The sequence below is a fragment of the Canis lupus genome, chromosome 5 (genome assembly GCF_048164855.1).
Source record: "Canis lupus baileyi chromosome 5, mCanLup2.hap1, whole genome shotgun sequence".
Taxonomy (NCBI): Eukaryota; Metazoa; Chordata; class Mammalia; order Carnivora; family Canidae; genus Canis; species Canis lupus.
This window is the reverse complement of record NC_132842.1, coordinates 31,774,601-31,799,987: the sequence shown is the minus strand read 5'-3', so window position 1 is coordinate 31,799,987 and position 25,387 is coordinate 31,774,601. Positions and strand designations below refer to the sequence as shown.

Here is a 25,387-nt window from a genome sequence, read left to right as displayed (position 1 = left end):
TTCAACTGCACAATTTATTTCAACACATTAGCTAGAATATGCCCCCTTTTAAAAACAGGTCAGATTATTTCACTCCTCTGTTTAAGTTTCTCCAATGATCCTTGACTCAGAGTCAAAGTCAAAGGCATAGCCCATTCAATCGCCTAATGGGCCATGCACCATTTTTTTTTTTCTCTAGTATGCTCTCTGCCCTCAAATCCTACTACTCTCTTTATGGCTTACACCACTCTATACATACTGGTCCCTTTGCTGTTCATAGAACATTCTAGACATCCCTCCATTTGCTGTTACACTGTTGCTTCTAACACTCTTACCTTCCTTAAGTCTTTGATCATATGTGACTTTCTGAGCAGGCCTTTCCCTGATATCTTATTCATACCTATTTATACTTGGAGTAATATCTTACTCCTTCCTCTGTACTTTCTATACCATTCCACAACTTCTTCATACCATAGAACTCACCAACTTTTAAAAATACTACATAATTTATTTATTGTTTATTTCCATCTTTCCCAATTGGAAAGTAAGTTCCATCAGAACAGGGATTTTTTTTTTCTTTCTTGTCCCCTGATGCATTCTCATAGTCCAGAAGACTGCCTACCCTCTATCAGGGGGTTAGCAAATATTTAATTTATTTAGTAAATATTTAATAAATATGAATTAATTCATTGAATAGATATTAATCCTCTTTTTGCTTTATTGGTCCTATTCTCCCAAATCACTACAGTTTTTTTTTTTTAATGTTGTTTTAGAGTTACTTTGAGAATTCAGTGCACAAGAAGATGGGTATAAAGGCAAATGCAATTCCCAGCTCTACAAAATGAGAAATCAGAGTGGTATGGTGAAATCTGACTCTGTGGCAAATTGTATTACATCTCACAAAAATTTCTGTGAATTTCTAGAGACCTGGAGTATGAATGTTTGGCTAATAAAGACCTTCCCCATACTATTCTCTTTAAATAAAGGATATGAAATAATAAAGCCAGTGTTCAAAAGCAGAATTCCAAAACTAAAGTTAAAGATAGAAAGTTCCTTCATTTAAAAATCCCCCTCCCACCATCTTTCATGGCTCCTTCTGTCAAGAGAAGGTAAGTGAAGGAATCCAGAGGCCTCAAGGTCTCCGGATCAGCAGACACTTAACCAACATACAGACTGGTCTGTCATGTGCAAGAAACAAAATTCAATCATGTGAAGCCACTAAAATTAGGAGTTAATTTTTTAGAGTAGCTACAATTATCCAATAAATCCACTCCTCAGCTGGCATATGTATTTGCTGATATTAGAGCTACATGCCATTCATCCTCATAAACTGAACAAACCTACATATTGAATGAACAATTGAATAAGCAAAAGATGCCTATGGTTTATCACTGTCATTCTTCAATATTTCTAAAATGAGCTATTGTGTTAAGCAGTCTGACACATGGAATTCAGATCTAGAAGTGGCTTCAGAACTCAACTAACCTTCCTCCTAATTTTATGAATGATTAGATTGAATCAAGTAGCTAGAAAGAAGCAAAACTAAAAGCAACCACTCCCTGCTATTTGTTCATTCAAAAAAGGCCCTTCAGCAAAGAGAACTCTTTATTTGCATGTGAGGGTGTAATGATATAATAAGTGTGGGTAAAGATATAAGCCTGCATGTATGCATTATATAAGCAATCGGATGTTAAATGTCTATTTTTCTTGTTTAGTTTTATCTAATTTATTTTCTAATTGTGTGTTATTTTTTAGTATAATTAACCTAAAATATATCGCATGTATTTCAAGTTTGCAGTTTGATGGGTTTTGACATAAGAATAAATCCATGAGCCCATGTTCACAATCAAGTAATAAACATACGCATCACCCCCATAATCTCCTGTGCCCTCTGGAATCACTCCTTTCCTCCCACCAATGCCTCATACCCAGGCAACAGCTGGTCTGTTTTCTTTCAGTAAAGATTATTTTACATTCATCAGAATTTTATACAATTTTGTATAAAAGGAATCACAGAATATATAACTCTGTGGTGGGGGGGCAGGTGGGTTTCCTTCATTCAATAGTTATATTGAGGTTTATCCATTTTGATATGTATCAGTAGTTCATGTGTTCTTATTGCTGAATAATATTCACTGAAAAAGAGTTATTACAATGTGGTTATCTATTCTTCTATTAAGGGGCTTTGGTTGTTTATAGTTTTTGGCTGTTTCAAATAAAAATGTTATATCAGTTCATGTACAAATCTCTTAAGTATATACTTTAATTTTTTTTTGACTGAATACCTACAAATCATAGAGTAGGTAAATATTTAAGTTAAGAAACTGCCAAAATGTTACCCAGAGTAGCAGCACCATTTTATATGCTCATCAGCAATTTATTAGTTGCTCCACATCCCTGACAATATTTGGAAGTCTACTTTTTCTGACATTAGACATTCTAATGGGTATATATATAGTGGTGTCTCATTGTGGTTTCAGTTTTCATTTTACTAAATAGTGACTATTTAGTGCTGAGCATCTTTTCATGTGCTTATTTGCCATCTTAACAGTATCTTTCAAAAAGCATAAGTTCTTAATTTCACTCGAGTCTAACACCATTTTTTTATTTGTGTGTGTGCGGTGGGAGAGGGGGATGTGGATTGTGTTTTCGTTTCCTAACTAATAAATCTGTGCCTAACTCAAGGAAATAAAATTTTTCTCCTTTGTTACAGTCTAGAAATTTTATGATTTTAAGTTTACATTTAGACCTAGGCACATTCTGAGTTAATCTTTTTTTCTTTCTTTTCTTTCCATATGAATATATAGTTACTAGAATACCATTTGTTTAAAAAAAAATTACCCTTTCCCCACTAAATTGCCTTTGTACCTTTGTGAAAATCTGATTGAGCATAAGTGTGTGAGTCTCTTGTGAACTCTGTGTTCTGATTGATCAATTTGTTAGCTTATTGATGTCAAAACCATACTATCTTGATTACTGTGGCTGTAGAATAATTTTCAAAGTCAGGTATTATAAGTCTTTTATTTTTCTTCTTTTTCAAAGTTGTTTTGGCTATTGTATATCTTTGAAATTTCACATAAATTTTAAAATCAGCTTGCCATTAAAAAAAAAAAAAGCCTACAGGGATCTTGCTTGAAATTCCGCTGAATCTAAAGATGAATTTGTGGAGGATTGCTATGTTAACAATTCTGAATCTTTCGATCTATGAATAGAGTGTATCTCTCCATTTACTTATGTCTTCTTTAGTTTGTTTCAGTAATACTTTGTCTCAGGGTACAGAACTTGTATATATTTTATTAGATATATACATATATCTCTAAGTTTCATATTTTTTCATATTTTTTATTCTACTATGGCATTGTTTTTTAAATTTCTATTTTTTGAATGTTTATTTCTAGTATACAGAAATATAATTTGTCCAGGTTTTTATTGCAGTAAAACATGTATAACATGAAATTTACCATCCTAACCACTTCTGAGTTTATGGTTCACTAGTATCGAGTGCATTCATACATTGTGCAACCATCACCACCATCCATCTCCATAGCTCTCTTCTTGTCTTGTAAAACTGAATCTTTACACCCATTAAACAAAGACTTCCCATTCTTCTCTCTCCCTACCTCCTGCCATCCACCATTGTATTTTCTGTCTCTATGATGCTGACTACTCTAATTACTTCATGTAAGTAGGTTCAAGCAGTATTTGTCTTTTTGTGACTGCTTTATTTCATTTAATACAATGTCCTCCAGGTTCATTCATGTTGTAGCATGAGTCAGAATTTCCTTCCCTTGTAATGCTGAATAAATATTTATTGTATGGCTAGACCACATTTGTTTATTCATCCATCTGTGGGGGACACTTGGGTTGCTTCCACATTTTAGCTACTGTGAATAATGCTGCTGTGAACATGGGGTATAAATATCTCCATAAGACCCTGCTTTTAGTTGTTTTGAGTATATATGCAGAAGGAGAATTTCTGGCCCATATGGTAATTCTATTTTTAACTTTTTGGAGAACGATTATAGTATTTCCATAGTGGCTGCGCCATTTTACATTCCCACCGATAGTTCACAAGAGTTCCAATTTTCCACATCTTCATCAACACTTGTAATTTTCTGGGGTTTCTATAGTAGCAATCCTAGTGGGCATGCAGTGGTATCTTTCTGTGGTTTTGATTCACACTTCCTTAATGGTTAGTGATGTTGAGCTTCTTTTCATGTCCTTATTGGCCATCTATCTTCTTTGGAGAAATACCTATCAAAGTCCTTTGCTCATTTTTGAATTGGGTTGTTTTGGATTGTTGAGGTTTTTTCAAAAAAGTTTTTATTTAAATTCATTAGCTAACATACAGTATAATATTATTTTCAGGTGTACACACAACAAAAGAATAAATAGACAAATTAGATTTCATGAAAATTTAAAACTTTTGTGCACCAAAGGACACTATCTAAGAGTGAAAAGGCAACACATGGCTGAGAGGAAATATTTGCAAGTCATATACATGATAAGGAATTAACATCCAGAATATACAGAGAATTCCTAAAACTCAACAGTCATTTATTTAAAAAATTTTTAATTTTCATGAAGTCTAGTTCATGTATTTATTCTTTTGTTGTGTGTGCCTTTGGTATCGTATCATTGCCAAATCTATTGTAGATTTCATAAGATTTTCTATGTAGATGATCATGATTTACCTATAAAGGAAGACAGTCTTTATTTCCAATCTGGTTGCTTTTTATTCTTCCTTGCCTAATATGAAGACCAGCAGCACAATGTTGAGTAGAACTGGGGGGAAGCAAGAATCCTCTTCTTAGGATTTGTTCCTGTTCTTAGGGATTCAGTCTTTTGCAGTTAAGTACAATATCAGCTTTAGACACTTCATGGATTCCCTCATTAGTGTGAAGAAATTCCTTCCTAGTGCTAGTTTGCTGAAAATTTTTATCGGGAATGAAAACTAAATTTTGCATCTATTGAAATGATCCTGTTTATGGTTTGTCTTTTTAATCTGTGATATTGTGATTTATATGGATGGATTTATTCAACCAAATTGAACTCCTAGGATAGGTCCACTTGATCTTACTGTTGGACTCAATTTTCTAACACTTAATTAATAATTCTTGCATCAGTGTTGACGAGGGATGTAGGTCAGTACTTTTCTTTCCTTATAAGGTCTTCAGTTTCAGAGTAATGCTGAACTCGTCATTTTAATCTCCAGATGATCAACGTGGTTCTCTTATATTTTTGTGTCTCCAGTTAGCATTCTCAATCTTTTCTCGATACTCTTGAACATATGGAAGATAATTATGGTTGTATATTATTTTAATATCCTTGTCCACCAGTTCTATCATTGGTGTCATTTCTGCATCTATTTCTACTGATGGATTTCCCTCCTCATCTAGAGTCACATTTTCCTGCTTCTTTGTCCAGTATCTGGATTGAATGACAGGCAATGTGAAGTTTACTTGGTTGGATCCAAGCTCTTACATTATTCCTATAATATTCTCAACCTTTGTTCTGGCATGCAGGTAAGTCACACTAAAAGAGTTGGATCCTTTTGAGGTCTTCCTCTAAAGTGTTAGGCAATCAACAGTGTAATTTTACTCCATTACTGAGCAATGAAAATTTGAAAACTCTATCTGATGCCCATGGATTATAGAGTTTCCCAGTCTTGCTGGTGGAAATACAGACCATTCCTGGCCCTGTGAGAGATCTCAGATTATTTCCTCTCCTCCCTTTGTGTACTTTTCTACATGTGTGAGCTCATAATGACTCAGCTGGACATTCAAGTGGGCCTCTGCAGATCCATGGACTCTCTTTACAGGCTGTCCCCCCCTCCATACTCTGCCTCACAGACTCACATTAACCTCCCTGGTATCTCAGCGCTGTCTCCTCCACCCAGGGAAATCACCATGGAATGCTTGAGTCGGTCTTCCTCCCTCAGATTTTGGCCCAGATGCTCGCCCATGAAGAAACCTAGAGGGACCATAGGGCTTATCTGACTTTTTCTCCTTTTCAAGGATCACTTTATTTTCTGATGTCCAATGTTTGTATATTTTGTTCAGTCCTTTAGTTGTTTCACAAAGGAAAGTAAATTTGGTCCCTGTTACTCTGTCTTTGCCAAAAGTGGAATCAGTCCTCCAATTTAAAATTAAATTTATTCTTTTAATTTCTCACATCTAACCAAAGCCTATCATTTGATGATATTGCCTCCATTTATGAGGGTTTTTTTTTTTTTATTTTTTAAAGGTTTTATTTATTTAGACTCAGAGAGAGAGAGAGAGAGGCAGAGGGAAAAGTAGGCTCCATGTGGGGAGCCCGATGCGGGACTCAATCCGGGTCCCCAGGATCACACCCTGGGCTGAAGGCAGCACTAAACCGCTGAGCCACCTGGGCTGCCCCATTTATGAGTTTTACAAACAAATATTTGTTCTCACTGGTCCAGCATCTTGGATTCTGTAAGATGTGAGTTCATGTGGTTTATAAATAGACTGTATTTACATGTTAGGAGATTCCCTGACAACTGTGTTGCTGACTTACCTCTGGAACTGATCTTAGGGCAACCTCATTCGCCCAACATGGTCATTAAATGCTTTTTCCTAAGGTCAATAGAGCCTTTTTCAGCATTATCATTAGCATAATGTGTCCTATTAATCAAGGTTTGTGTTTTAGAAATGGGTATCAGCAGTCCAGCACTAATAGCATTTCAATGGTTGCACCTTAATGCAATTGTTGCAGTTGTAATTATTTTCATTTGTCCCTCCTTTTAAACTACAAATTAGAACAACCTACTAAAATGAGGAGTAATTATACACATTAAACAATTTTTTACTTGCTTTGGCTTATCTATTGTATCAATTTGGGTGAGAATGCAGAGTCCCATATTTGAAAGCACTATAGGCTTATGGTGAAACATTTATATTTTTATTACAATATGTCAGCTTTTATACTTATAGACCCTTTGGGACTTACACAGATTTTGTGTGAGCTTTTGAGCTTATATTGAAAACGGATGATTTTAGAAGAGAGATGACTTGGAAAATGTCTTCTTGTTGTGTTCTTTCCTCTTGTTAGCAAATCTGAATTTATTCTGAAATGAATTAGTAGCATGCTGCCATTAAACATGAGTGTCTGCTCTGTTAACCATCCCTTCCAAGTCTAGTAGCATTCTGGTGCAAACCATTGTTGAGGATGAAAAATCATAAGTCATCAGGCCTTATAGCTTCAATATATGTAATGTGTCAGGTACTTCATTTCTAAGAGATTTTTGCTTTGTTTTGTTTTTGTTTCCTATAATTTTCTCAGAAGAGATAAAGTTACAAAGGAGCCTACTTTCATGCAAATGAATTGCACATTTTGGTTCAGGTTGCCCTACTAAATTTTACACTTGATACCTCATAAATAATAAATGAAGATTTAGAATGGAGAAGAGTTAAAGAGACAGCACTTCCCTCCTAGAAAGAGCTTACTACTGGAAGAACCGGGCATGGTTTCATGCAGGCGGTTAGGAATCTAAAGCACAGCAAATAACTGATTTGGTTTAGAGAATGATTTAGATAATAAATATGCCCAGTACTGATTTCATTTTTAGTAATAGCTATATTTAGTTCATTTTAAATGGAATAATTTAACATGTAATATAAAGCACACTATTTGATGCCTCTGGAGACAGAACACAAAATTCTCATAATTATTTTTCATTCATATACTAGCCTTTAGTTCAAGAGAAACAGTCGGCTCTTTAAACAGCCCATCATGTTTAGTTAATAGTTTTAAGTGTGAGCATTTTAGGAACAGAAAATCCTAAGACCAACTTCAGTTTAGATACTCTTTAAAATTAAAAAAAAAAAAATGTGTATTTTCTACTATTTTCTACTTCCTAAGTAAAATGTACACTCTTGTTAAAATGGCACTGATTCTCTCAAAAATGTTTGAGTATTTTATTGAATTGATATGACTTCCTTTCTTATCAGTGATATTTTTCTTTAGAAGGGCAATCATTTGAATTAAATAGATGGCTGGATCTTCAGTCAATCATACTGTGCTCTGAAGTCTTCGGATGCTACTTCCAAAGGAAGCAAATTACGACTTTCAGCATATTTAAAATATCTTATTTTTTCTGAGGATCTCTCTGACTCAAGGAGGGAGGATAAGGGAAAAATTCACTGATGGCAAGTCGCTTCAAACATGTTCAACCTAGTTTGAGTGCCAAGGTTCAAGAATGGAGCTACATAGTCTTTCCTTCACTCCCCTTTCCATCCCTTCTCTTTCTTTCCTTTTTTCTTGTTTGAGACTTTACTGAGCTATGCCTTTTTTTGTTTTCTTTCATGATGCCTTTTGGGGTACCTGAAGTAAAGCATAAAGCCAAAAATCCCTTGTAAGATTGATAACATTGATAGATTTTGTCTCAGTTTCCTAGGGCTGCCAAACAAATGGTCACAGACTGGGTGGCTTAAAACAAGAGAATTTACTCTCTCACAGTCCCAGAATCTAAGTCTTGTGCTTCCTGTGAGACCAAATAGGGTCCCTGCTTGCAACTTATAGCTTCAGAGATGCTTGTCCATCTTGACTTACAGCGTTGCTCTAGTCTCTGCCTCCCTAGTCACATGGCACTCTGCCTGTATGTCTGTCTTCATGGGTCATTTCTCCTTTGCATAAGGACACAGGTCATACTACATTGGTGTCCATCTTAATGACTTTATCTTCACTGATTATATCTGCAGACTCTCTCTTCGAAGTCAATGTATCTATTTGGGGGAAATCCTCATAACAGAATTCCACTTCATCAAATGATAATTTATGAAACGGACACATTAGTCTCTTTTATTTAAAAACAGTAACTTGTATTATGAATATCGTTTAAAACCAACTAATATGGCCATTCAGACTCATTTAATGAAGAAGGAGCATTTTAAAATTATTGGGCCTATCCCTAAGCTTACTTTTATCTTTTATTAACAACATTGGCATAAATGTTTCATTGATACGAGGTTATGGATCTATGAAGTAGAAGTAACCTCTAATTTTGTTGACACTCAGAAGTAATCTAATTCCACTGTTCTGGACTCATTTTACCTGATACATTTTTTAAAGTATATCAGATTCATCTATAGCTCATTCATTAGCTCTTCCTTACATTTCTCCTGAATTAAACCCCCTGCCCCATTTTAGTCTAGTGATTGGCGCCAGTATTCACCCAATTCTCATATAACAATCCACTTATCTGGGAGTCATCTCTGCAAATCCCACATTCTCACCCCCGTGTATATGCCCACCATGGCTTGTCAGCATCATGTCATTGGTAATTTCCAAATATGTCCACTATCACTCAAGCCATCTCTCTTAGCTGTCCCTTCTCAACCACATTCTAATATGTATCCTTACATTCACTCTTGCCTCCCACTAATCCATTCTCCAATTATAGCCAGGGTGACCTTTAAAAAACAAAAATCAAACCATGTCCCTCTCCAGCTGAGAAAGCACAATGAGTACTCACCTCTTGTTAGATAAAGACAAAAATACCCCCAAAACGTAACTGGTGTTCTAGCTGTTGTAACAAAACTGGACGTTTCCTCTCTGTGGTTTGACCTTTGTCTTAGTCTATTTTAACTGTTTCAACAAAGGACCATAGACTGGAGGTTTATAAAGAATAGATATATTTCTTACATTTCTGGAGCCTGCAAGTCCAAGACTAAGTCACCAGCAGGTCTCTTGTCTGGTGAGGACCTTCTTCCTGGTTCACAGGCCACATCTTCTAGCTGTGTCGCCACATGGGGGAAAGGGAGAGAGGCTTCCTAGGGGTCTCTTTTATAAGGGCACTAATAAATTTGTGGGGGCCCCACCCTCATGACCTCATACCTTCTAAAGGCCTCACATCCAAACACCATCCTACTGGGGGTTAGACTTCAACATACAGATTTAAGAGAAGATGAACATTCGGTCCCTAGCAGAATCCCAAACCAGATTTCTTTTCTTTGCTTTAAAAACACTATACAATTCCAGCATTTACAGCCCTCATACAGGTCATTTCTCCAATTTAGAACACCACCTTCACACTCTTCCATGTTTTTTACAGCTACTCTTATTTCAGATTTCAGATCAATTGTCACATTTGTGACTCATAGTCAACAACTTCCCCATGCTCCCTGATATACACTCATGAAGGAAGCTTCATCTTTCTAGAAAACTCACAGCAATCACAAGCAAGTAAATTTGTAGTTAGACGTTAGGAAGTTTGCGTTCATTGATGGGATATAAGGTTCTATAGGGATAAAGATCTGATCCGCTTCCTTGTTAACTCTGCCCCTTGATTCTCATACCACCACCTGCAGAATGATTAAGTGTGCAAGTAATGGGACCTAAATCACTAAAATTTAATTCTGTTCTCCTGTGATTCCCTTAAAACCATCTTCCTCAGTGTGAGGTTTATGGTGAGCTGCATACAGCACAGGACTACATGAGGATTTTTTTAAGATTTTTATTTATTTATTCATGATAGAGAGAGAGAGGCAGAGACACAGGCAGAGAGAGAAGCAGGCTCATGCAGGGAGCCCGACATGGGACTTGATCCTGGGTTTCCAGGATCGCGCCCTGGGCCAAAGGCAGGTGCCAAACTGCTGAGCCACCCTGGCTTCCCTAAATGAGGATTTTTAAAAATCCATGGTCTTGGAATACCTGGATGGCTCATTTGGTTAAGCATCTGCCTTTGACTCAGATCATGATTCCAGGGTCCTGGGATCGAGTCCTGCATCAAGATACCCGCTCAGTAGGAAGTCTTCTCTCTCTCCTTGCACACCTCCCCCCACCACCTCTCATGCATGTGCTCTCTCTCTCTCTCTCTCTCCCAAATAAATAAAATCTTAAAAAAAATCCATGGTCTTGAAGATCCAAGTGTTAAGAAAGACAATACATATTTCTTAATTAACACAAGGTAAGAAGAGATTTCTGTGCAGATGTCCAGAATGGAGTAGAGTGGACAAGCCCCCTTGTCTAAGAGTACACTTGAGTCCACAAGCATTTTTAGGGTAGATGAAAGAATGTATCAAAATGCAAATAATTTATGTTCTGAAAATAGAAGTATAAATAATGTATTGAGTATACGAAGCAAAACTGTACATAATGTACTTCTCTAATCTACTTGGAATTCAGGGCGCTGTTAACAAAGAACTGATGTATGGTATAAAAAATTGCATCAAAAGAATGAATGACATTATGAGCAAGCCTGGAAAGCCTCTGCCAATGCTACCATCTACATTTTTTTTTTCAAAATTTTCTTAGAAATTTAGAACTGTGGCTGAATCTTTTGTATGACAGCATTTTCTCCAATTTCTCAACCATTCCATTCCTTGTAGAGAAGAGGAAGATATCCCAGTAGAAAGCTCTAGAGGCTAATTTCTATAAATACAAGCACAACTCATTATTTTAACCAATGAAGAGAGATTTCTATTTCCCACTCTTTGCTTTCTCCCTGAAAAACTCAGTGTACTTCACTTGCTTATTTTCAATATTTAACAATAACTTCCTATGTCCTGGCAAATAAAATGTAAATCTTGTCTTAAGCAAAATCAAGATGTACATTTTCTGGCCTGATTCACCATGATGAATGACTTCCTCATTGATGGAGTGCCCAGTGAGTTCCTGATTTTAACGTGTTTAATTTTCCTCCACTGTAAATTGGACAGAATTATTTTTTCTACTCCAGAGGGTCATTATGAGGAGTGCTTGTTCTGGAGACACGGTGATCATTAACTTAACTGTTAAATCTCTCTTTCTTTCTCTCTTGCCCCCAAAGAACATGGATCATTTGCAGAAAGTTGGCAAAGGCCAAATGGGCAAATTCAGAAGAGAATCCCTATTATGTCCCATGTGCCTGCACCTTATGAAGCTTCAGATCTTCCCAGTTGTCTTTCTTATTAATAAACTCTTTTATTAATTTTTGTGATAATGTATAAAGCCAACCCTAATGGTAGCACTTTTTAAAGATGATGAAGATGGTTATAGAAATAAAGCCAGTTCCTAAAATGGCTTATACTAATATCATTTACATGACAGAGACTTGGTGTCAACACATCTGTGTTCAAACTCTGGCTCTGCTGTGAGCACTTGAGTGTAGATTTTCCTGTTCAGAAAAGAATGACAAAGATCTCCACTGCACATGTATTAAGTGACATGAAAGAGGCAAAGTCACTTCCACAGTGGCTGACATAGAGTAGGTCCTCAACAATTATTTAAATATGGTCTCTTTTTATTGTAGACAATACTGATCTAACTCATTGAATATATATAATTATTTAACTTTATTTAAAAGAATGTGAAAATATATATGCCATGTTCTTGAGGTTTAGACATTACGTCATCTGCATTTTGCACACATGCCTTGTTACAAATAGCATAAATATCCTCTCTAGAAGGGCACACACAGTTGTTGGAATCAGAAACCTGAACACAGTTCTGTGATATGTCAGACAAGTTATTTAACCTCCACATTACAAATGTCCTCCTCTGCAAACTCCTAGGCTTTTCATGAAAGTCATATAAGACAATGGCCTTAAAGTCTTCAGCCCAGTGCCTAATGCCTACAAAATGATAAATATGAGATATTTTAAATATCATAATCATAAATGCACTATGTATGTAATCTAAACAGCAATATTGATGAATGTCTAAAAGGAAGAGGCATTAGGACAATCAGTAGTCCAACTGCAAGATTATTTTTAATTACAGCATTTTAAAAATAGCTGCTATGATTATTCTGAACCTGACAGTGATCTGAAGCTGAAGACATGCTGTGGAGTGTTATGCTAATCAGAGCGCTCTCCATCCAGTGAGGGAACACAATCGGCTAACAACAAACATGGATTAAGATCCCGCAGTGTGAAGCCTTGCATCTTGAAATTATTGTTGCTGTTATGTGCAGGGGTCGAGAACAGGGATGGAATGCACTTCTCATTTGCTAGTGAGCAAGTGAAGGTGTTTGCTCAAAAAGACACACGATTTCCCATTTGTCTCCTGGGGGCGTCCGTCGTCAGTGACTAGGAACTACTACTTCTGTTTCTTCTTCTAGCCTACCAAAAACCCCATCAGAGCCCAGATGTGTGTAGTGCAGTCCCATAAATCAAACACCCTAAAGGTACCAGTTATTACTTCATCTAGAAAGGCTATTATTGTAGTGTTTCTGTTTTCCAGTGGTCACAATAATAATTTTCTTCCTAAGTTAAAATACTTTAATATTTTTCATTTACCGTGTCTCCATCCTTTCATGTATGGAATATATTTTCTTTATTGCCTTTTACCAAATGTCTTTCATCTGTTACCCACACTACCAAGAAGGGAAGCATCATGAAAAACACATTGGATCATATGATCATCTCTCCATGACTGCTATCCTAAATCTGTCTAGGTTGCGTCAACTTAAGTCCTCCCTTGCCGACATCACCTGGGTGCAACCACCCCTAAAATCCAGATCCTACATTGCTACTTATGATCACACGTCTTTGACTTTGCTAGTATCTTAAGTCTCAAAAAGTTCAAACGCCTTATCTTTTATGAGTTCTTTTCCCCAATTTCATCATTTTAACACTATTCTTCATTATTACCATTGTCTAAAATCATATAATATTTTGGATTCAGTAAACGGATCCAAAGACATGTTGCAAGAGTGCTTTTGTGGCTCTGCATTCACTCAATGTTCAAAACATTTCACGGAATAAGTAGGAAAAGTACTTCAACCCACACAACCAAGAGCAGAAGTAGGGGGTGGGAAACGGAATGCATATAAAACAAATGAAAAGCATGAAATGTGCTACTTTTGATCCCAGATATTTCCTGAATATTATCAAAAGGAACTTGAATGATTACACAGGACCAACTTTCAAGTATTTTACATTTGTGTCCTTTTATTTGCCGCTTATAATTTTTTTTTCTTGAGATCCCATAGTAACACTTGTGAGATCATTGGCTGAAGTACACACCTAAGTATTTTGTATTCATTCCTTCATAAAAAATAAAATAAGTAAATTTTTAAAGAACAGACATTGAGTCCCTGCCACAGTGGTTTTACAAATGTTCGCTAAAATTCAACGCCAGTGGAGAATAAAATCAAGACAGTGCATTGAATTCTTTGGGTGGTCATTGTATTCTCTCCACTGGTGTACTCATAGAAGAAGAAAAAGCCAGTTGTGTTTCAGAATGCTCCTGATGAATCAGAACAAAATATTGAGTTAATTAAACCTTCATTCTTGAGTATGTCTTTTCATTATCTGGGACTAAAAGTTAGGAAACGCATATAAAGCACTCTTGCTGTGTCAAAATATAATGGTTGTCACGAGGCAGGTCACCTGTGCAACTGAGTGGCCAGCTCAGTGGGCACTTCTTCTGAGAGACACCACTTTTACTTGGAGAATGACTAACAGGATTATTTCATCACTGGGAAAACCCTTGTAAGCCAGTGAGCCAATACCTTATAAATGAGTAAAGCAGGCTATCGCACAATCAAGTTCTGGGGGATTTTCACATAAAGAGGGTGAAAAGTCCATCCCATTATGGCTTCTATTTCTGCATCAGAACTAATCGCTAAGAAATGACCACTTGTGAAACTTTGGTGTAATATCAAAGAAGAATATTCACAAATATATGGATTAGTTATTAAAATACTTCTTGCATTTCCAACTACATGTCTCTGGGGGCAGAATTTTCTTCATATACTCCAATGAAAAGAATGTATTCTACAGGTGGAATGCTGAAGCAGGTAGGAAAATCCAGCTATCTGCTATCACTCAAGAAATTCACAGACTTCAGATAGTGCCACTCTTCTTACTGCATTTGTTTTTGTATCTTAGAAAACAGACTAAAATGTGATTTATGTTAACCTGTAATTAGTTTATTATGGTAATTTTTAAATGGATTATCACATTACAATATATTTCTAAAATTCTGTTTTAATTTCTAATACAGTACATATTGATAGATACAAATCATACCAACAAAGCCTCTCTGAGGTCGTCTATAAATTTAAAGAGCGTAAAGGAGTTTCAGCGCACACACATTTTAAGAATGACAGCATATAAAAGGAGACAGTGGCCAAATGATTGGTTGGAAAAAGCTTTAACCTCTGACCATCCAAGTTCTCCCAAAACAGATTGTTGTCCCAAAGACTGAATTTTTATTCTGAGCAATGGTTTCCCTTTGGTCAAATACTGCTCTCTCCATGTGGTCCTAAACAATCCTGTATGATTTATGTCAAATTGGGTGATGCGGTGGAAAGAGGTTAAGCACTGGAGAGAAAAAACAAACAAACAAAAAAAACAAGTATGTTTTAAAGGCTTTCTCTAGTATTTACTTAAGTGACATCAGCCTTGCCTGGGCCACGCATAAAAGGGGGGAGACTATTACATTATCCGTTATTGTGGATCTGATTTGTTGCTAAATAAGATAATATATATAAAATGCCTGTTAAAAAGGGAATCCTTAATTAATGTGTGTGTCCTCTCTTGCTCTCCACTACAAGTGGAACTCGATCCTTGGATCATTCTCCTGAGTGGAAGAAGCAGGTTGCAGGAGAATGGTCCAGGAGAGAAAGAAGATGAGAAAGGGAATTGTCTGGAAATCTGTTGGGGGCTTAAGCTGAACGTGCTTCATAGTACACAGGTCTCAGCTCCCAGGCAATCCCAGACCACATCCCAACGACGTATGGTTCTTTCATGACTTGCACCTCAGATTTGCTTCATTATGGATTCCCAATGTCACCACAGTGCATATTTTGAATGTCCGCTAAGCATTCCCCCTTTTTAATAATTGAATCTTTAGGCATACACAGAGTCTAAGACATAGACAGTCTTCTCTTGCAATGGTGTTTGCAAACAATTTCATTGTTTGTTGAGTTCTGAAGCATTAATTGGCTTCGGTCAGAGCGTGCAAAACCATCTGACGAAACATCAATATTCATTCTTGTTCAGAGATTATTGAAAGAATTTCAAACCTATGCCATCAACCTGCAATTGGCCATTTAAAACCCTTTTGTCACTCATCCTTGTACAAGTTTAACAAGATATTAGCTTCAACTTCACTATGTGATAGAGTGAAGGTTTTCTACATTTTGGCTTTACTTCAGAATCACCTTATTATGTAATTGATGTAAAATTAATATTCATTACCTAACCACAAGTTATGTCTTAAAATATTTTTAAAACGTAAAATTAATATGTGGTCACATTAAAATATCTAGAAAAATAGGACTTTAAATATGACAAACATTATTACATGGATTTTTTTTTTCTAGCTAATTCACTGATCTGTAAATCTAAAGACTAATAGTCACTGTGTCAGAGCAGACTGTCGTCAGTCTTACTTAGTGCAAAACCTGTGATGAGTCCTCCCTCTGTTCTTCCCATCCACATACACTATCTCAGGCTATCTGGAGATAATATAAATATAATATAAATATCCCGATACTTGTATAAATCTACATGACCTTGGAGAAGCTATTCACTTCTCTGAGCCTAGCATTTTTTTCCCCTATAAGAACAGAGATAATGATTTTATTCTTAAAGATATTTATTAGTGTGCATGGGGGTGGGGCAGAGGTGCATAAATCCAAATCTACACAAGCAGTCAGCTAATTCCCTGTGTTTTTGTTTTTGTTTTTTTGTTTGTTTTTGTTTTGTTTTGTTTTTTTTACTGAAACAACCAGGCAATTGTGTCTCTCCTTTCATGCTGCTGTTCAGTGATGTGTTTACTCATTTCTTCCCAAGATTATGTCTTTGCACGGCAGCGTCGATGGGAAACTGCCATTCTCCTGTGTTTTTACTGGAAGGCAAGTAGAGGAGTGAGAGCCAAAACTCCACTGGGGGTTACAGATGTTTTGAGAGTGCAAGTAGATTTTCACAGCTTCCAAGTGCTGAACGGTTCTTGCTAAACATCTTTTTATGCGTAATGATTGAAAATTTTCAATGGGACTAATTTTCCAGTTGAAAGAATAAAAACAAAAAGAATTATTATGAGAAACAATGAAAATCCCTTTACACCTAAAGAGTCTGCTAGCCCTTGTATTGTTTGGGTGTTCTGAGTTAGGGGTTAGGTGGGGGAGACCACTCAGCCTCTTTGAACCTGGCCATGGGACACTTGAGGCCTGTCGCTACTTCTAGTGTAATATGCGGGAAGTAAAAAATATTTCCATTTGCAGTTCTTACACTTAAAATCTACAGGCTCTTCTCTTTCCTGTGGCCTCTGCTAAAAGGCAAGTCTCAGAGGACAGACAATCTTTCTTGACCTAAGGAGAATTTTCTAAGAAATAGATGATCTCTTTCAAAAAAAAAATTACAAAAAAAAAAAGTAAATAGCAGAAGTAGCTCTAAGGCAGGACAGCATCTACAGGGCAATGGTGTAGTAAGTCTGGGGAGGAAGGGAGTTGAGCTACGTGTGTGCCACACAGACTCCCTTTGTCCTCTGAGCATTTGAACATTCAGGCAGCTGAGCCAGCATGTGGCAAGCTGGCATGGGGGCGTGGGAGGCGGTGGTCGAGGGAGGGGAAAAAATGGTATTTGTCATAATATTGGTCGGTGTAACATTTATGGGAATGGAACCAGACAAAAACCCAGTGGCTGAATGTCATGCATGTGGCTCCTGAGCGACAGCATCCCGTGGAGATGTTTCTGTGCGATCCTGTTCAGCCAGGGAAGCGGGTCCAACCACAGAATGCCATCACCACCCAATCCCCTTGGCTTGTGAACCATGGGCCTGGGCATCCCAACAAAGGACACTTCAGAGAGTGTCCTTGGAACAATAAGTTTCCATGTGTCCAGATGACATCACCCTCAGGAAGCCCGAAGGAAAGGCATGGGTGGGAGGGGGGCCAGTCCAAAAGACTTGTGTCATTTCCAGCAGGAGCTTCAAATTAGACAGTTTTTTTTTTCTTTTCAAGGCTTTAAAAAGAAGAGCATCAAAATAATAAGCTGGGGGTAGGGTGGCGCTTTCAGGGAACACTGTGCTGTTTTTATAAATAACTATAAAAATACTATCCTTTCGATTTTCTTGGCTGTGGATAAGAGTGTAGGAAGTAAATAGGAATGGAGAGGAACACCATCTTGCTGTGAATATAGGAATTCCAAACAGGATTTAGGTGGGAAAAATTGCCTATGCCCAGAGAGATGACTTTCTCATCTTTGATGTATCCGCTAAGATGCACAATCTGGGAACCATTAGCTGAGCCCTGGGACCGATGCTATTGTAAAATCGTGACTTCAGACTCAAGTCACCGAAGACATGTACCTGAATAATAAGAGCTCTTGATCAAGGGAAGCAGATGACTAGAAATGTAGGTACAAAGGTGAGAATCTATATCCCAAGCTTAAGGAATGGTAATAAGGTTCCCTTTTGTCCATTGTCAATACATTTCTCAGTTCCCATTTTCAAAGAAAACAGCTGAATTCCAAACTAAAAAAAGGAACTCCCCGGTTAAATATCCTATTTTAGTCTGTGATGTGGAGCAAACTTGAGTAGTAGGAGAATAAGGAATGAGATGAAAGTTAAGAAGGGGGAGGAGGAGGAGGAGGAGAGTGTAGTTATCTACTTGAGTATCTTAGGAAATTCTTGCAAAGAAAGAAAATGATGTCAAATTTGGGTTCTCTTGCTTCTTGTATCCTAAACCTCTTTTCTAAAAGAAACACCAAGTTAAAAGGCTTAGAATAGCTGTTTCTTTGAAAATACATTTATTCACAAAAGGATCTTTCATTCTCCACTATAAACAAAATTCAGTAATTGCCTTGGACCTTATATATTTCCCCAAGACATTATAACTCGGCCCTAAGAACACAAACGAGTTTAAAAAGGCCTTGAACCTGATCCAATTACATACTTCCCCTCCCCACTTTGTTTCTTTTAATTGTTAACACAGCGAACTTCATTTATTGACCTAAAATTTGGCTCGAGTAGAATTATATTTTTAGTTGGAAGTGGTCAGATACCACTTGAGAATTCATTTTGCTCTTAAATTAGAATAATAATGGATTTGTGTTATTGGAAAGAAGGAAATAACTAGCTGAACGAAGAGATACCAGTTGCAGCCTCATGCTTGATGCTAAATTGTTTCCAGAAATGAAATGGCTTTTCCCTGGAGGCTTTCATGGGTGGAGACAGAGAGACTTCATGGTTGAAACATGTTCTTGGCAAATGTCATGAAAAGTGTAGCTTCACGCCACAATTTGTTAACATTTATGCTCAGAATAGTAAACCACTCCTTCCAACAAGTTGAATTTGGCAGAAATCCTATTAAAAAAAAAGTTAGGTTGGAGAGCCCTGCTCAGGGACACAAACAGAAAGAGGTATGCGGAGTTTCCCTCTGCCCCGCCAGCCAGGACTGTGTCCGTGAGCACCCTCTCATCCACATTTTGGGAAAAGACACGCACAGGCTCCGCTGGGGAGTAGATGGAGGAGTAAAAACATCGCAGTCTGCATTATTAGCAATGTCCTATAACGTCCCTAGCACTTAGAACCGCACCCTGGGAGGAGTGTCAACACACCCAAGGTGGAGAATATATACTTTTCCTACCAAGAACTACTGACCGGTTTGACAAGAAGTCAGTTGAGTTACAAAAACTAGCCATGGAATGAACAAACCCTGTGGACTAATTATATAAAGAGGATGGGGAGAAAAACAGTAATGAACAACCAAACCCCCAAACCAACAGGTTCTTGAACAGTCAACTCACCATGTGACTGAGAGCAGGAAATAGAGCTCTGAACTACATTTTTAATATCACGTTAGGGCCAGTCAAGGTGTAAGAGCAGAGAGGGAGGCCTCTGAGGAGGAAGCTATCCAGAAGGCTAAGGGCTGGTATAAGCCAACGGAGGGAAAGAAGGAGGTCAGCGCCTTCTGCACAGACATTGCCCCCCCACCCCCAACCCAACCCAGGCCTCCATGTTCTCCCTTCTGGAATGTCTGAGTCATAACCATTCTAACCACGAGAACAAATCAGAAGAGCAAGCCTGCCTGATATGTGCATCCCGGGTATGGGAAATAAAACAAAAGCTACACAAATCAGATCTCAGTATGTACCAGAAGCCTCAACTGAGACCTGCAGTGGGTTCTCTTGAGGGACAGGAGCACTCACAGGATGGGGACGAGGTCAGTGCTCGCAACACCCTGCACTCCTGACACCACAGGCCTGACGAGCACACCGTGGCTCTCAAGGAATCATTCTTTCCTTAGTTTCCCACTGTTCTGATATGTTGACGTACGTGGATGGTGTATTTTGCAATCTCAAACCATAGAAGGTAATAAGGTGAGTTTTCCGGTGATGGTGTTCTGTTGTGTTTTTGCTAAATCCCTTTTATCATCTTTTTTTAACTTCTCAAGTCATTTTTAAGTGGGTTGACCTGCAGGTTCCCATCTTATATGTGATTTTCATCTCAGCTGGTTGTCATCCTACCCTCCTTCCCCCTAACATAGGGGAGTCTGAGTTCTAGGGTTTAGGGAAGAGGGGCATGTGCTCTGCTTCCTCCCACCACCACCATCCCCCACTCTCCAACCCTCCAACCACCTTGACACCAGGGAGTGTGGGGAGGGAAGGTGGGTTACCTGCCAGAGCTTCTATGACAAAGCTGGTGACCAAGTGACATAACAGAAGCACACGATCCCCCAGCTCTGCAGGCTGGAAGTCAGGGTGTTGGCAGGACTCGTCCCTTCGGAAGCTTCTGTCCCTGGCATAGAGATGACAGTGTTTTCCCTGTGTCCTCACTTGGTCTCCCTCTGTGTATATCTTTGTGTCTAAATTTCCTCTTCCCGATAGTTCCCCAGCCACACTGGATTAGGACTCATGCTAATGGCCTCATTTCAACTTGATGATCTCTGTGAAGACATGCTAGGATGGAAGGGCAGTCCCTCTTCTGATAACAGCAGAAAGACAGACACATTTATTAATTTTTAATATTATGTGTGCAAGGGCATCACAGGCCAAAAAATAAATACCCAAAAGGAGATGAGAGCTGAGAACTCACATACCATCCTTGTAGGTGACTGGAGGGAGTGAAGGCATCTCAGGGGGATGTGATCAGGTCCAGGGAGATGGCTGGGTCCATAGAAGAACAGAGGGGAGGGTGACAGTTTGTGACAGTCTATGTGGGTGCGCAGTTGACCTCTCAGTTCTTGTGCAATGAGTGTCCATCTTCCTGGTTGGTGAAGCTCTCAGAGAGGGGACCAAGGACATTGAGGTTGAGGTCTCTCTGGAGGATCCATCTTCAGGCCAATGAAGGGAATTCAGAGAAAGCCTCTCCCTGCACCTGCTGTGTTTCAAGTGCCTCCCCACTCAAATAACCAGTAGGTCACCGCTACGCATTTGGGGTGGCACGTCCTGGACTCCCTCAGACACTGTCTCCAAACACAGTAGTTCAAGCCACGTTGAACTCCTAGGGGTTAGGATTTCAACATGAATTTTAAGAGGGGACACAATCCAGCCCATAAAAGGAGTCATGAGATATGTGCTCTCCTGCCCCAACTCCTCTTGAAAAGAAAATTTAATTGTAGTAAGAACACTTAATGTGAGCTCTACCCTCTTAACAAATTTTAAGGGCACCATACATCACCGCTGACTATAGGTGCACTGTGACGCAGCAGATGGCTAGAACTTTCTCATCTTACTTAATTGAAACATTTTGCCTACTGATTAATGACTCCCCATTGCCTCCTCCCCAGCCCCTATTAACCACCATTCCAGTCTTTGATTTTATGAGTCCAACTATTTAAAGATACCTCCTATAGGAGGAGTCATGCAGAATTTGTCCTTCTGTGTCTGGCTCACCTCACTCAGCACAAGGTCTTCAACGTTCATCTGTGTGGTCACCTACTGCAGGGGCCCCTCCTGTTCAGAAGCTGAGAGGCCTGCATTTGTGTGGGTACATCACAGTTGTTTTATCAACTCAGCTGCCTAACTCTTGTGTTGAGACTCGAAAGGGGCTTGTTCAGAGGAGGAAAGGCAAATGTCTCTTCGTTCACTGCTCACTGGGGAGTCTCTTCTCTTACTTGCTATCTGCCCTGTAGCACTGATGGGCCGACGGGGGCCTTCATGTGACTCTGCTGCAGGACCCCATGGCTGGCGCTGGCATGTCCTCTTGTACCCTCTCTGCTCCTGCTGGCACGGCTCACAGCTGCTCAGTACATCTCAGGGCCTCCTGAGTGCAGTTCCAGTGAGACAATGCAAGTGTGGACAGGCAGCGATACCCTGAACCCCTGCCACGGCAGGTGAGAGCACAGCTGCACCTATGCCTCCCAGCCCAGCCATGACAGTTCCCTTTCTCAGGTCCAGATAGGCTGGCCAGGCTGCTGACTACTGGCTCTCCAGGGCAAGGAGGCCCTGAAATTTCTCTGGAAGAATCTAGAAGCCCCTCTCCCTTGCCATAGGGAAGCAAAAGAAGCACTCACTTCTTGCTAACTCTTTTTTGCCAAAAGACCTATAAATAAATAAATTAAATAAATAAATAAATAAATAAATAAATAAATAAATAAGACCTACAACAAAGATCCCCTCTCCCCTCTCCTTTTATAAAATGGACCTTGGGGTGATGATTGAGAACAGGAGGCTGGTTCATTCTCAAGAGGTTTGTGGCCTCACTCATGGAGGACTTGCTTTACCATGTGGGATTCTTAAGACTTCACATGGACCCCCAGCTTCTAGTCCTAGGCATCAATTCCAGAAAAGCAAGGAAAGTCTCACTCTGATTGCTATTACCAGGAGTTTGGGAAATATCCTAGAGTACTTTCTCAAATTTATCTTGGCACTTCCAAAGTACACTGCAGGCTTCTATGCTCTCAGCAAAGACACTGGATTATTTTTATTAAAATGAGAGTTTTAGAATGGAGAGAACTGGGAAGAAATAACACACTGAAGAATCCAAATTCTTTCTCAAATTAACCTTTCCCTTGGGGACCAAAGTGGCAGTTGCACTAGCAGTGACAACCAGGAGAAAGTGTGACACAAAGTGACACCCAGAAGTTCTTTGCTGAGAAAATATGTCCAGAAAATCTCTTCTTTGAAGATCAAGGGAGCATGTAGATTGTTACATTTCAGTTAAACCTCTCCATTATTTGAAAAATTCCCTGCTCCTAAAACACAGCCCCTTACTTCTGATTGGGACATTATTGGTAAGAAACACTCCCTGAGTATTTTTGAAACTCAAGCTATACCTTCCTCATCTACTACTAAGGTGTTTTGACATAGTCTAAAGTTACATTTAGTAATATTTTTGGTCTTTTCTGGTTTTAAAATGTAGTAATTCAGGCTCATTATGAAAGATGACAAGGTTTTCACAATTGCTATACTCTGCATTGTTAAATAATTTTCAAGACATTTGTATCATCTATCCCCACACTAGAACTTCTCAATCTGCATTAGTATAAATGAGGCATCAAAAGGTACCACAGCTTAGGAAATAAGCATATTTGACCATGGGCTCCTTTTACTATGAAATAATTTTTTAATGTTAAAAAAACTATTTTCAGTATCTCGCTAACACCACTTTTAACATTTTGATAACATGAAACCCCACTTAGGAAACAGTACCATGAACTATATTCTATCTATATAGTGAAGACAAGATAGTTCATAATTAGAAAGACAGACAAGCTAATGTTTCTGAACACATTTGCATGGTTTTTAAGAACAATTGTCACCTAAGTCTTGATAATATTTGAGGTAAACATATAAATATCTGTAAAAGTATACAGTTTTATATGTTTTTTTTCTATTTTTTTTTTCAGGCTGAAACTCTTGTTCAAAACATTGGGTAATGTGAAAGGAAAAATCTGTTCTTCGAAAGGTCAGCTATTTCCCACAGGAGGGGAAGAGGGTCGATCAGTCAAACAAATAGCAGGCTTTTCTGTAATGCATGTTTTTATGGTACCTGATTCTGTTGTAGTGAGTAATGAAAACGATTCAAATGATCTTCCATAAGGACACTGATTCCTTCCTTCAAAGAGTTCCCTACCCACTGTTTAACACAGAAAAATTTCCTGATACTTCAACAAAAATTAACTATAATTATAATACTAAAAGAAGTTATATGCATTTTATACATATATATAAACTAGATTTTCACAAATATTTATAAGAATTCATGAAAATATTAGAGCGTATTGAAAGCTGTCCACATGCAGTAATTAAGGACTTTAAAATAAAATTTTGGCAGGCTTTGGTTGAATAACAAGTTGATACATGTAAATACATGCTATCTGTTCATCCAGTTGCTTTGGCGTCATATTTGAAAGCAGAGTATTTATTTCCGTGGCATCCACAGTATGATGAGTGTGTTTGGTGGCTCATGTCCATGGATTTATTAGAATATAGGACTGCACGTTGACCAAGGGTTCACTATCATCTGTCACTTACCATTGACTTGGCTTGACCAAAGCAAAGAGGTTTCTCTTCTCCCCACAGAGCCCCAAACTTTGGGTAGCCTGCATGAGTGAGCAAGGACTAAGAACTAAGGACACAGAAATCCCCCTCAACTGCTCATCCTGAGAGTCTGGAACCAACTGAGCACAAAAAGATCTCCAATGAAACCACCCTGATTGTGCGGTCTGCTGTCCACATCCCCTGCCCTACCAAGTCCTACGGTCCTCCTTACTCTCCCTAAAACAGGTGCCTGTTTGATTTTGAGACACTTGCAGATTGATGTGTTCTCCTTATTGTGATAGTGTTTTCTAATATGTCTCTCTTCACTTTAGTCTAGATTTCTTTTCACTTGACATCACCCTACTCACATACACACACACACCCCTTTTAACTGCAAGTAAGAGTTTATTCAACATGTTTATTATGTGTCCTGTGAAGTGTTAGATGAAGTATGAGAAGATGTCACCAAGTAATTTATTTTTTTTTAGAAAATACACACACGAAGCATTAAAGGAGGCAGTCCAGAATGGTTAATAATGACTTTCCAGAAGACTTTGGACTTGTAGTCAGCCAGTAGAGAATGTACAACTTGGCTATTTTGGTAAAGAAATGGGACTGTGATTGAGCCAGAGCCCCAAAATAATGTCTGAAAATGAACAAACAAACAAAATGTGGAGCTTCTTCTGAGAGGAATAAAGGAGTACAGCATCCATATTTAATAGATTGGCGCCTTCCCTCATTTCTTATGTATTTAACATTTGTTATACACTTGGCACTTCACAGGAATTCCAGACCAGATGATATTTTGAATTGGACCCAAACCATTTTCTCTTCTCATGTTATTTTACTGAACTGGCTGACGCGATATAACCCTCAGTTGGAAATTTTTTTTTTAATTTGTGACCGTGACTTTGATAAGCATCCGAAGCTATCACAAGAAACAAAATGGAAAAAGAGAAGGGGAAACACGAAATTGGGGAACCTGGGAGACTAAGCAGTGAGCCCTTTACCTTGTATGGAGGCTATGCTCT

General features: G+C 38.3%; 1 long non-coding RNA gene across 1 annotated transcript; it reads left to right on the top strand.

The window, feature by feature from the left end:
* The first annotated feature begins 750 nt into the window (after positions 1–750).
* LOC140632925 (uncharacterized) lies at positions 751–25,088 on the top strand. The gene is made up of 3 exons (XR_012030569.1): positions 751–836; positions 23,723–23,781; positions 24,399–25,088. It is a non-coding gene; the product is annotated as an uncharacterized lncRNA (long non-coding RNA).
* The last annotated feature ends 299 nt before the right edge of the window (positions 25,089–25,387 follow it).